This window comes from Drosophila mauritiana, chromosome 2L (genome assembly GCF_004382145.1).
Source record: "Drosophila mauritiana strain mau12 chromosome 2L, ASM438214v1, whole genome shotgun sequence".
In the NCBI taxonomy this organism is placed as follows: Eukaryota; Metazoa; Arthropoda; class Insecta; order Diptera; family Drosophilidae; genus Drosophila; species Drosophila mauritiana.
In genome coordinates this window covers 21,301,750-21,315,588 of record NC_046667.1, presented here as the reverse complement: position 1 = coordinate 21,315,588, position 13,839 = coordinate 21,301,750, and positions in this window count along the sequence as shown.

Genomic DNA, 13,839 nt, shown 5'->3' with positions numbered 1-13,839 from the left:
ACCTTGTCGCTTGGGGTCATATCCTCCCTGTCGATTCCGTCACATCATCGGTTACTTACTCGGTTACCGCTTACCGTTTCCATTTCTTGAAAACTCTTTCCAAGGATAGATAGGATTCATTAAAAGTATATAACAGGTATAAGTAAGCGTTTCCGACTATATAAAGTATATATAAAATATGTTACCCTGTCCCGCGTAGGAGGGCTAGAGTATTATTTATGTAAAAATACTTAGTTGCCGATTCAGATATAACAAGTGTTCTTTTCAGTTGTTAACTTATATTATTCCGCTCTGGAGGCGCCCGTGTGTTTACACAACGATTCTACACAATACCAAAGACACTAGAATAACAAGATGCGTAACGGCCATACATTGGTTTGGCACTATGCAGCCACTTTTTTAGTGAAGGCCAAATTTGCTCTCTTTCCGCTCGCTTACGCTGAGAGCGTAAGAAATCTAAAAATAGAATTTGCTTGCTTGTGTGAGTAAAAACAAGAGACGAGTACGCGTATATGTGTGCGTATTTGTGCTAGAAGACGATTTTGGGCCGAAATCAATTCTGATCGAAGAAACGAATTTACATATTTGGAGTTTTGGCCAATTTCGTAGCAATATGATGAACTAAAATAAAAATTTACGCCCTGACTATTATAATTTCAAAGTTTTTTAAATTCGTTTCGTAAGATTGCCGCTCGAATTAGCTACCCTTTAAATATTTATATTTATGTTGATAATTAATTATGTGTAATATATATACACTTACACACTACTTAATGCTCCACAATAAATTTGTTTATACACATTTGTTTTTTATTACAATTTTACAAATATTAAAAAAATATCAGAGGGTGCCTTTAGTTTTCCGAAGTATTAAAAATTTAAGTCATAAAAATTTATAAAATAAATAAAAACATGAAAACAGTTTGTTGCAAAAGTCATATCTTGAGGCACGAAGTGCGGACACAAGCACTCAACAATCATTGCCTTATTAATTTTTCTCGCATCGCAAGCTGAATGTTCTAATGACAAATATTGTAATATAAAGTCATTTGTGAAATTTATTTTGGTATATTATGTACATAGATTCGGTTATTACTATTTCTAAGCTTTATTTAAATAATAATAACGTTAAGGCAATGCAAAACAAGAATTTTTCGCATGGTGTCAATTGATCAAAAATAATATAGATTTAAAGTCAACGAACTTCTAAGGTGAAGGGCACATGCATGAGCACACGTATGCACACATACAGTTGTCTGCTATCATCACTGTATGCGTAGAAAAGAGCTGTTTGCTGTAGCGCTGTCCGCTCTCTCTCTCTCTCGAACAGAGCCTGGAGCCACCTCTAGAGCCACGGCGAAAAAATCGTGTGCATGTTGTTATTCTAGTGTCTTTGGTAATATTAGAACGCATCCTCAATCTGCCAAGCGTGAGTCAAGCTATTCCAAAGTGGCAGTTCGGTTTCCGAAAAAGTCATGGCACTCCAGAACAGCTACACCGAGTGACATACCTTGCTTTGGAGGCAATGGAGGACAAGATGTATACAACAGCTGTATTCATGGATATACAACAAGCCTTTGATAGAGTTTGGCAAGATGGTCTTCTAAGTAAGCTTAAGACCATTTTGACGCCACAGCTATTTCTTCTTATCAAAAGCTTTCTATCGAACAGACAGTTCAGTGTGGTTGTCGATGGCGACAAGTCGTCTACGCGTACAATCTCAGCAGGCGTACCCCAAGGCGGTGTTTTAGGCCCGACTCTTTATTCGCTGTATACTTCTGATATGCCGGATTCCTGGTGCTGTGCAGAAGTTGAAGACGAAAACGTTCTTATTGCAACCTACGCGGATGACACCGCTAATGGTCAGGAGTACAAGCATAAGTGATGCAGGGGCCTACAGGAATATGTGACGGCCTTCGAGAAGTGGGCAACGGAATGGAATATCGGCATTAATTGCAGCAAATGTTCTTGCGTCACATTTACAAAAAGGCCTTTGAACTGCTCTGGAATTTCAATGCTCGGCTCCACACTTCGACACGAGACCTTCTACAAATACCTCGGGGTGATTTTGGACAGAGGACTAACGTTTCAAAGGCATACGACTATGATCAAGCGAGCAGTACTTTCAAAGGCTGCAAAAATGTCGTGACTCTTATCGCCGAGAAACAAACTCTCATTGGCAAATAAAGTTCGCCTGTATAAATCCATCCTGACCCCAATTTGGAAGTATGCGTTGCAAATATACGGAATTACGGCCAGAACTAATCTGAATAAAATAAGAGTTGCTCAAAGGTCGTTAGATCACTATGTAACTCCCCTGGTACATGAGAACCAGCGATATACAAAGAGATCTTAAAATTCCAAAGATAGGCGATGTATTGAGGACCCACCCCAACACCCTGGCGAGAAGGTTTATCCATCCCCCGAGAAAAAGAAGGTTGAAAAGATTCCACCCACATGATCTCCCATCGAGATTATTATAATTATTTGTTCATGGAAAATAAATCAATTAAATATTGTTAGAATAACTTAATTTGTAAAGTAATGTATATTGGTATGCCTATGCTATAGAATTTTATGTAAAACCTGGTAAAGCTGCCACATAGGTAGCAGAAAACTTGTTTAATTCCAATTAATAAAAGATCTGAAAATTTCATAAAAGCTGTTTTGCGTATATATTTTGGAACCGCTTTCGGAACACTATAAACATAATCGATAAAAGGAAAAGGAAAATGTGCCCATGTTATTTTTAATCATAAAGTATATACATCAGTCGCCACGCCAGTATGTATCACAAGTGGATCAACGCGCCACCAACGGTGGTACGCGCCGTAATTGTGACATACTACTGGAAGTGCAACTACACTCTCCACGCGAGGGCGGCTGGAAACAGGCTCTTAGTTAGGTCATGTCTCGGCTAAGAGTGCTGGCTAATCGTAGTTGGGCTGGAGCTGGAAAATCTCAAAAATTTCCACACCTCCGGGCCGGTCTAAGGTGTCATTCGACCCGTGCCGAAAGTCTGCCAGGCTGGGGGCCCGTGTAACAACTAGCCCAGCCGCTAACGGAGAGTCCGGGCAAGTGGCGTCCGCCCGGTCTAGTTAGCCTTACCCGGGTACTGCGGATCTCTGCCCGGGTGGACCGTTTATTTTTCTGCAACTCGTGGGTACTATGAACAATAGACTAAATGAACAATAGACCAAATAACTTCAAAATACTGCAGGCCTTGACTGCGGAATATGTCGCAAGACAATTTGAGGACCGTCTCTTTGACGGAGAGCGGCCTACTTCGGTGGTAACTCCAAAAAATGCTCCTAAAGGAAGTGTGCCAACGGGAGGGAAGAATGGGGCAGCCACACCGAGTCACTCGAATGTGGTCCAAGCCGGCCAAGCGGGACGGGCTTAAAACCCATTACCGCAACTTGGTCAGCCTGGGGCCCGGGATAACCTAACCGTAAGGGGCTGAGCGGGGCCAGAACGAAGTGGTATCTTCGTTACCTTCAGGAGGGCAAGTCACCCGCAGAAGCTTTGTCTCTGGCCAAAACACCGCAGCCGCTAGAGCAAAAGCCCAACTCTGCTTCGAAGCGGGCAAACACCACCCTGACGCCTCCGACGGAAACGCCTAAGAGGCAGAAGGTGGAGAAGAGCAGGCCACTGACTGCTCCCTTCGATGGCCCAAGTACTTCAAGGGCTGCAAAGGCAACTGAGGTACGCAAGCCATCATATGCGGCCGTAACTGGGGCCAATAAAGTTGCGGTCATACCAGAGGGGTACCCGAAAGTCGTCCTCTGCAGTGAGAACCTCTCTACTGGAGGAGATAGTCCTCTCCGGTTGGGATTCTCCAATCAATTTTGGAGGACTCCACTTCAGGGTGGGTCACCTGATAGTGGACTGCCGCAACGCAACCACTGCTGAGTGGCTGCAATTAGCAGTCGCCAGCCTCAGTAAGTGGAGCGGTGTGTCCCTGGAGGTAGAGATGGGCGACGACTTGCCATCATCACACAACATACCCATCTTCTGCCCCAGGACAGGGGACAAAACAACAAAGTGGATCATGGAATTGATCAAGAAGCAGAATGACTTGGACACTGAGAACTGGCGTCCCATATCAAGGAAGTATGAGGGTTGTGGCTCGCTCCTTAGCCTTGGCATTGATGACAACTCATGCACCAAGATTATTTCTAGTGACCACAAGCTGAGCTTCAGGTTTGGAGACATCTCAGTTTGTGGTTTAAAGAAGGCCAAAGCGATCAAATCCGGCAAAAGACAGGTCGAGACTCCTCGAAATCCACCAGTCCCCGCGGAGAAGGAGAAGCCCAATAAGCTCTCCGAATCCAGCGAGGATCTGGCGGATGATGAGGATCTAGCTGCGACCATCACCGCTGTAGAAGATATTAACTCGTGTCTTACTAACGCGTGTAGGGATAACTGCTCACTTGGCCGAGCCAAGAGGGATAAAGATGCTCCATGGTGGAACGACCAATTGGAGAAGTTACGGAAAGCGACCAGGCGTCTCTTTAACAACGCAAAAAGAGAAGGGAACTGGGATGCCTACCGGAATAAACTGACCATGTATAACCATGATTTCAGGAATGCCAAACGAAGGAATTATAGAACCTTCTGTGAGGCAATAGTAAACAAATGCGCAAGACTTCACATAGCAATCTCCAAAGGAGTGCCAGAATCAAATCAGGCCCTACGAACGGAGGATAACTCATATACTATAGGAAGTAAGCAGAAACTTAGGCTACTACTGGCAACTCACTTTCCGGGAAGCACGCTTCAAACGGATGGGAATACACCGGTAACGGCACAAAGTAGACCGTGTGCTACTGATTGGGCCAAAGCAAAATCAATAGTAACAACGGAGAGATTAAGATGGGCAATTGGTACATTCCAGCCCTACAAATCTCCTGGTCCAGATGGCATTCAGCCAATCCACCTACAACGAGCGCTAAATCAGAAGCACTCTGCTTGTAGAGCATCCGCTCCAACGGACGCAGCATGCCTACAAGGCTGGCAGATCAACTGATACTGCCCTTATCACCTGAAAAGCCTTATTGAGGATTCACTTACTCATAAGGAAGTGGCGTTATGTGCCTTCTTAGACATACAGGGTGCATTCGACAATACCTCCCATGAGGCTGTCAACGCATCCCTGGCAAGAAGAGGACTAGATGCAACAACCAGCAGATGGATCAAATCACTACTGGCATCTAGGCGAGCCATGGTCACTATAGGAGGACAGTCGTCCACAGTATCTACCACAAGGGGTTGCCCCCAAGGGGGTGTCCTCTCGCCTCTCTTTTGGAGCTTGCTGGTAGACGAGTTGCTGGACAGACTGACCCGCAGAGGTATACTTTCCCAAGGCTATGCTGACGATATTGTCAATATAGCCAGAGGTAAATATGAGGGGAGAGAGAGTGTTTCTGTGATATCATTCAACTGGGCCTCAACATGACCAGCGAATGGTGCAAGGAAGTAGGCCTGAGCCTAAATCCTAACAAAACTGTTATTGTTCCTTTCACAAATAGGTACAAGCTACAGAGAATGAAGGCAATAACCCTGTCAGAATGTCGCATAGAGGCCAGCAAAGAAGTTAAGTATCTTGGGATAACCCTAGACTCCAAACTTAGCTTCAAAACTCATGTCTCTTTCGCGAATATAACCATAAAAGATCTTTGAGTCATGAGGGGGTAGTACAATAGATCATAATGGGTCGCAGTACACATAGAAACCCACTTAATAATATTATACACCAGTTTTTCGAAAATATATAGTTTCGCTTTTAATGTGATATATTATATGGATGCCAATGAAATCGTACTTTCTTTCTGTTTGATCATAAATTCCTCTAATTACAAACCAGTTTTTGACAACATGGAACTTTTTAATCATGTAGATGCCAAAGAAGTATTTTGTAAACTATAGATATCTCCGTATTACAGTGATCAACTGCGCTAGAATGACTTCCCGGTTGCGTTATGCAAGAAGATAGAATGTAGAAAAGATTGCTTATACTTGGGCTCGGATTGATGGATATAGTATGGGAAATGTAGTTTCTTCCATTTCTATTTGTTGTGGTGATGATTTCATCTTATTTTAAATTCGCCATACAGCATCATGAATGGATTAAATGATCCATATCTTATATATAAGTACAACAAAATAAGAACAATCATTATAATGGTCATTAGTATGTAAAGTGTAATGTTGTTCTCTGAAATCATCTTTTTGTTATATTAAGTGGTGTGTATAGTGGTGTCAAATCTATTTCTGGTTTTAACAGATTTTCACTTAAAATTATACTATTGATTTCTATTTTTGATTTCATGAGCACTGGCTTTAAATTACAAATTGTTTTTAAGTGTTTAATAATATTGCTGACACATTCATTGCTAATTTCTTTTCTTTCGGCATTATAAACTTTATTTCCTTTTTAAATATATGATTGTGTGTCTGGTAAGGGATTATTTTAGTTGTGTTTATTAGCGAAAAGTGAATGGGTATGTGGAATATGATTGTTAATTGGTTATCATTATAGTTAATCCAAGTGGATGTTTTAATGTTTAAAATATTTTGGCTGTTTTCATCCTCAAGTTGGTCATAGTTTAGTAACTTGGGGTTAAAAGGTCCGAGTCTAGAAAGCTGCATAGCCATTTCCAAATCTTCTGCGTATTCCTTAAGCTGTATTAGTTCGAATAAAAGAACTTTGCATTCCGTCATCTGTCAATAGCATAGCGTCGTTAAGTTCATGTCATTTTACTGAGCTATGGGCGTTGATCTCAAGTTTCTTCTGTATTTCTACTCGATCATTTTTATCTAGTGTGCCAAATAGATATTTAAAAACTGAGCCCACAATGTTAATAAGTCGATGTTGCAGGGTTATTCCGGCTAGTTCTCTTTTTTTTATTGTATTGTATAAAAATTTGACCTGTGGTGCATAGTAATCGATTCGTAGCCTTTGCTCAAAATAGTCAGCCTATTTCAGTTAGGAGGATGGTATCTAGACTGGCCTGTCAGAAAAAAGGAGATATCCGTGGTTGGTGTCAATATAATTAATATGAATTTGTTGTCCATGAACCGCTGTGATCAGTATAAGCATTAATGTTATCAGGTGCCAGGTGCCTATGAAATTGGATGTTGATTATGTATTTTTTGTTTTTTGAATTGTGTTTTGTAGTAGTGAGTAACTCTATATCTGTTAGTAATTTTGTAATGGCCAGGGTCTGTCTAAATAAATGAATCAATCTAGTCTAGTCTAGTCTAGTCTACCACAAATTTTTCTGGGCAATGTTCAGGGTTAGGAGATTTTTTTTTTTTTTTTAATGGCACTTTGGTGTTTCTTGTTCTGTTTTAGCCAAATTGCATATGTTACATTCGTTTATTATATTCTGAACTAGTAGTTGGTTAATTGGAAAGAAGTGATTTTAAATAATTTTGTTTTTCTAATACCTGGGTGTAAGAGTTTTTCATATGATTAAAGCGTGATTTCTTCGAATTCGGCGTATGAACCAACGTTCTTCAATTGCGAATTACTTTTGTGTAGGTCATATAAATAATTTCTCTGTGTGCTCTTGGAGTAATTTTAAAAGCTACATCGATTTTAAATTGGTATTCGTTTGATCTAGCTCTCCAACTTTGTAACTTAGTATTCGGTTCCTTTATCCGGTAATTGGAGAATGGGTTCTCTAATTATCATGGCTTAAAGTCTTTTGAATGCTTCTATGTAGTCAAGATTTTGTTCATCTATCTTTGCTCCTTTTTTTTAAACATTTGGTCATTGGTTTTGCTATGTCTGCGTAATTTGGGATAAGTTTACGATAACAACCGCTTAATCCAAGAAAATCTCTGATCACTTTTACTTTCTTTGGAATTGGATACGAATATATGGCTTTAACTTTAAGAGGGTTTTGCTTTATGCCATAGGGATTACAATGTGACCAAGAAAACTAGTTTCTTTTTTAAGAATTCACATTTATCTAGCTGCAATCTTAAATTTGCTTCTGCAAAAAAAAACTAATTGTATTGAATTTAAATGTTCGGTAAAGGATGCTGAAGACCGTTAAGCAACGGTCGAAGGATATTATACATACACACCTTTCTTAATTTACCAAGGATTTCGTCCATGTTTGGTTTTGGATATTTGTCAGGGATAGTTATTTCATTGAGTTTTCTATAATCAATTACTATTCTAGACTTAATTTTACCAGAAGCATCAGTGTTTTGGGTAATGCCCAAGTATGACTATTGTATGGTGAATTACTTTCCCTAATTAATCCCGGATTTAGCATTTCGTCTACCTGCTTTTCGACTTTGCAGTCGTACGCAACCACAAAACAAATTGGTACATGTTTCGTGACATTTTGGTACAGAACATGGAAATAAATATCTCTCTAAAGACAAACAACGAACTTTTCTTTAGATAACATCATTTATGCAGCAACGCAATCGACACCATCTATAAAAATGATCACATTAAAGAAAACTCCCGCTTTTATTAGAGACAAAATCAGACAAAAGCGTTAACTTAGGAGGATATGGCAAAGGACTTGGCATCCAGAAGATAAAAACAAACTTAATAGAGCAACAGACGAGCTCAAGAGAACTCTCAGAGAAGACAAAGATAACCGGCTTCAATACTACCTTAGCAAACTTGGAACTTCCTTATCTACAAACTATTCCCTGTGGAAAGCGACCAAAAAATTGTCGAACTCAACTATACACAAGCCACCACCTATAAAAGAAACAACAGCACATGGGCGAAATCAAACAAAGAAAAAGCAGACACTCTTGCTAAACACTTTAAAACATCATTTACCAATGACATAGACAAAGACAATGCTGAGCTTCCAAGACAAATCATAAACTTAAATTGTGTAATTAAAACTATAACAAAGGCAGAAATTAAATTTCACATAAAACAAATTAAAAACAAGAAAGCCCCCGGATATGATTTAATCGGAGGAAAAATTCTTAAAGAACTACCGGACGCTATGATCACCTATATAGAAACTTGTTTAACGGAATCCTTCCATTGCAGTACTTTTCCATAACTTGGAAGGTAGGCCAAATTAAAGCAATATTTCAGATATTTCTATATTAAGTACGACAATGAATGCTCAGATATTATGCCAGTGCCAGCGGGTGTTCCCGAAGGTAGTGTGCTTATACTTGATTTATACCTCCGATATTCCAGCGCCAACTACCCCTGGACCAATGATTGCGACGTTCGCAAAGACAAAATAAAGACAAAACTCAACAAGTAATATACACAAAACGACAACCAAAAAACTTCGCAATTAAAATCAATGACAATCAAATATTATTACATCCATATGCCAAGTACCTTGGACTAACTATTGACTCAAAACTAACATGGAAATGATTTAAACACAGAAAAAGTCAATGAAACTATTAAAAAACCGGCAGCAAAAAAAACACAAATCAACTACTTTGCCACCAAAACTCGAACTTGAGACAAATACCGATGACAGAGTTGGAACCAAGAAGATTAAAACGCAGAACTCCAACGGAATTAAATTATTAAATTATTAATGTATTAGCGTATCTTTGCACTGGGAAGGACCGCTACTTTTCTTTTTTCACATCTAGTCAACCAATTACTTATTGATATTTTTTAAAAACAGATTGTAATTTAAAGGAAAATAAAAAAAAAGGTTTCATGCGTTTGAGTAAGAGGGTACTGTTTTGAATAAGCTGGGGAGTTATGTGTTGTATTTAGTACGTTTTTAATGGTATTTGTAAATATTATTTTGTCTTCTTTATATTGAATATTTTTAAATTTATTTATTAAACCTTTCAACTTTAAATTTTTCTCCTAGTTAGATAATCTAATCGAAACTGTGAAAAATCTATTTTTTAATTGATTCCTGATTTGAGTATTGAATTGGTTCTGAAGTCTTTTGGATATACAAATTTCGGTTTATTTTCGATTCTAAAGTAATTAATTTGTGTGTTTTATCAAAAAGGGTAACTGTACTATTTTTGTAATTTGTAAATGATAATCCATTTTCCAACCATTTTATACCAATTAGCATATCGTAATTATATCGTAATTGGATCCTGTGTCTATAAGGCATTTAAGTATGTACAATCTTTGTATGCTATTTCTATGTATTCGTGTTGTTCAGTTTGGTTCAGAGTTATTTGAATTTGTTCATCATTAATTTTGGCGGGTTGCTGATCTATTCTGATTTTGGTATAGATTGTGTTGATTGTGGTCATAATACTGTTTTTCACAATAATTGGTTTAAAATTTTTCGAATTGATGTGCGTTTTTCGTCAATAGACATTTTTGTTTGTTCTGTCCAATGGTATTAGTATTTTTGGATGCAGAGGGTTGTTGTAGTCGAGGGCATGTATTTTCTCTATAATGTGCTGTTTGACGATTTTGGGTTTTGTTGGGATGCACTGAATGGTACCATATTTTGATCTTCAAAACGGAGAGAGATATTTAGTTTCTGTTTTTTGTATTGGGGCCACTGGGCCATGTCTTATATGATACCAAAAATTGCGTGGCAACGCCCCTTATATTTTTTTAAGATGGTAACTCCGAAACGGGAAAAGATATTTAGATTATTTTTTCATATTGGGTTACATTTGCCCATATCTTTCTTTTTATTTGCAACTTCGAAGTACGCGGGAAAAATGTTTTTTTGTTAGCTCCATAATTGCGATGTATTGTTGCTTTGTTAAATGTTTATCCAAAATAAGGGAAAGCACGACAGGCTGGTTTATTAATGTGCGCAGGATTTTGGCCTTCTCAGGGCAGATAGCCAATATGTTTAATACATATGCTGAGTCTGATTTACCACCCTTACGCGCTGATTGAATTAATAATTTAATATTTCCTGCTGTCGATTTCATCAAACTTGAACCATTTCTTCTATGAGTTTTTCCACTCGATAATTTATAAGACGATCGGTGATCGACTTAATGCTATAATATAATATAATATAATATAATGTTTAATACATATGCTGAGTCTGATTTACCACCCTTACGCGCTGATTGAATTAATAATTTAATATTTCCTGCTGTCGATTTCATCAAACTTGAACCATTTCTTCTATGAGTTTTTCCACTCGATAATTTATAAGACGATCGGTGATCGACTTAATGCTATAAACGGTCTCCCATTTAAGCCAATCTGTGTACTTTCTTTCAAATAGCTTCAGATTTCTTTTGCGAGCTGTCCACTTTTGCGACAATCTATAGCAAAAGTTATGGCAATGTTTTTTTAAGCTGTCTGATACTGAATCAGCTAGTCCACTATTGTATTCTCTTTTGCACGTTTATTCGCTGCAGAGCACTAAATTTTAAACATTTGAGAACCTTAAATTGCGACCTATAAAGGTTAATTACAAAAAAAAAAAGATCGCAAAAGTGCACCTTAAAATTACATTCAAATGAATAAGAATTAATTAGAATGATTTAACAAAAATTACTTTTTTACAAATTAGCAGTGGCATAAGTATTTGGACAAATTATTTAAATGTTATAAATTGAAAAAAAAGTCAACAAAAAAATTATGACAAATTTATAAAAAATATACCCTCCCTTAGCGTCTATCACCTTTTGAAGACGTTTTGGTACAGACTGTACCAAGCTGTGGATATAATCTATTGAAATATCCTTCCATAAGGTTTGAATTTCCAAAGTCGTTTCTTCGCGATTTCTAGATAAGTTTGCACGCCTTTTTCTTTTTAATATGACCAGAGGTTTTCTATTATGTCGTGGTCAGGACTTTGAGGTGGTCAATCCAATGTGTTTACGCCAACATCTTTCAGAAACTTCATAATCAGTTTGGCCTTATGACAGGAAGCATTATCCTGCTGGAGTATGAAGGCTACGCATCCCCAAAACATAACAGACCCTCCTGAATGATTTTCCGATATTGCTTCGGTAATCTAACAAAAATTTTTTTTTTTGAGCAGTGAAACTCAAAAGAATTTTCATCGCTCCACAAAACATTGTTCCAGAATGATGCAGGCTGACCAACATATTTTTTTGCAAAGTCGAGGCGCTTTAACTCATTTCGTGGAGTTATTAGTGGTATAACTTTGCTAAAATATGTTCCAAAATCGGCTTCCTTAAGAAGTCTGCGAACTTTTCTTTCACTGATATCGATTTCTGCTCCTTCTTTTAGTTCTTTGGCAACCGATCGGGGAGTTTGTAGAACATACTGCTTAAACATCAGTAAAATATACCCATCGTCCTTTTGAGTTGTTTTACGTGGTCGGCCACTACGCGCAACGTTTTTGGTTTTGTGATTTTTTTTTTATTTATTTATTTGGTAATACACCGTTGCCCGTGGAATTTTGTATAAATCAATGATTTTTTGTACCGAAATACCAGAGTTATACTTAATTATTATTTCATTTTTTATAAATTCGCTCAGTTCCTTTGTTTTACCCATGTTTAGCAAATTTATGAATAAAATAAAAATAAAATAAAAAAGGTAGTAACACGTTATCAAGAACAAATGTTCAAATGATCTAAAAAAGTCAAAAATTTGATATTCTTCGAACAACAGATCAATGCGAACTAATTAAATGTGATGTCTAAATACTTTTGCCACCGCCCAAATCGTTGTCTGTCTAGCTTTTTTATCAGCAGAAGGAAAATTAAAAACGTAAAAAGCAAAACACACCTCTCGCGTGTAACTGTAATGGCACTCTTTGTTTTATCATCAATAGTTTACTTATTTATTTCACTGTACTATGAAAATCATAGCCCGGCAGTTGCAAGCTAATGGTGTCTAAATACTTATGCCCACTAGTGTATATATTACGGTGAAGATAGGCGAAGATCATGTTTAAATCTCTAGTTTAACATTAGTTTTTGTTTCAGCTAACATTAGTTTTTGTTTCAGCTAATACACCTAAAAGCGCTATTTACAACACTCAACTACAGAAACAACCACAAGAAATTCAACAATTCAAAATAACAAACACATAGTTTGTATAAGAATAATATTCTAGTGTCTTTGGTACCAATTTTTTGAATAATTGGTTGTGGGTTCCATGTATTGGTTGGGTCTAAAATAATTATCTGCATCTGCAGTGTATAGGTTGCATAAAAATTAGGTTGGAAGGGTTGAGAATATTGTGGGTAACTTGTTCGATGTTCTGATTAAGATTTAAGGTTTTATTACGCTTTTCTGGATTTTTATTTAATTCAAAATTAATATGTTCTTCATGTTCTTCTTTAAATTTCCTAATTTTGTGCAACAGTAATTATAGATCTTAAGTCTGTAATATCATGATGAGCTAAAATAGTAAATAATTTTAAATGTAGTTTTCTAATCAGAATTTAAGTAGAATCTTTAGAGTGAATATAAAAAGAAAATCCGGTTGGTTACCTTCCAGGTGTAATTTCGTAACCAACAATTGACGTCGTCTTTCCGGTTTTTTGCAGAATGCTGTTAGATTTAATTTATAAGGTGTCTTCCTGAAGTTCTCCAGTAGTTTGCAGTTCGGTGTTTGGGGCTTAAATTCTGAGATTAGTCTGGATTTGAGGGTTGGCCAATCTTCGATGTTCGGAAGTCCCAAAGATCGTGTTACTTGTCCGTCCAAGTTCCTTTCGACGGCTACAAGTAGAATCCTCTGTTGTCGCCCATCATTGGTTTGGTAGAGTGAAATTACGTAGTCTACTTTGCTGACGAAGGTGTGGAGGGTTTCTGGATCTCCCTTGAAGGACATGATGTCTTTTAGCTGCCGACGGCCTTCAGAGAGGGTGTTGTCGCTTAGCGCAACAATTTGGGGTGCGGCAATAATTGGTGCCTTTCTAATTTTCTATTTATTTATTATATTTTTT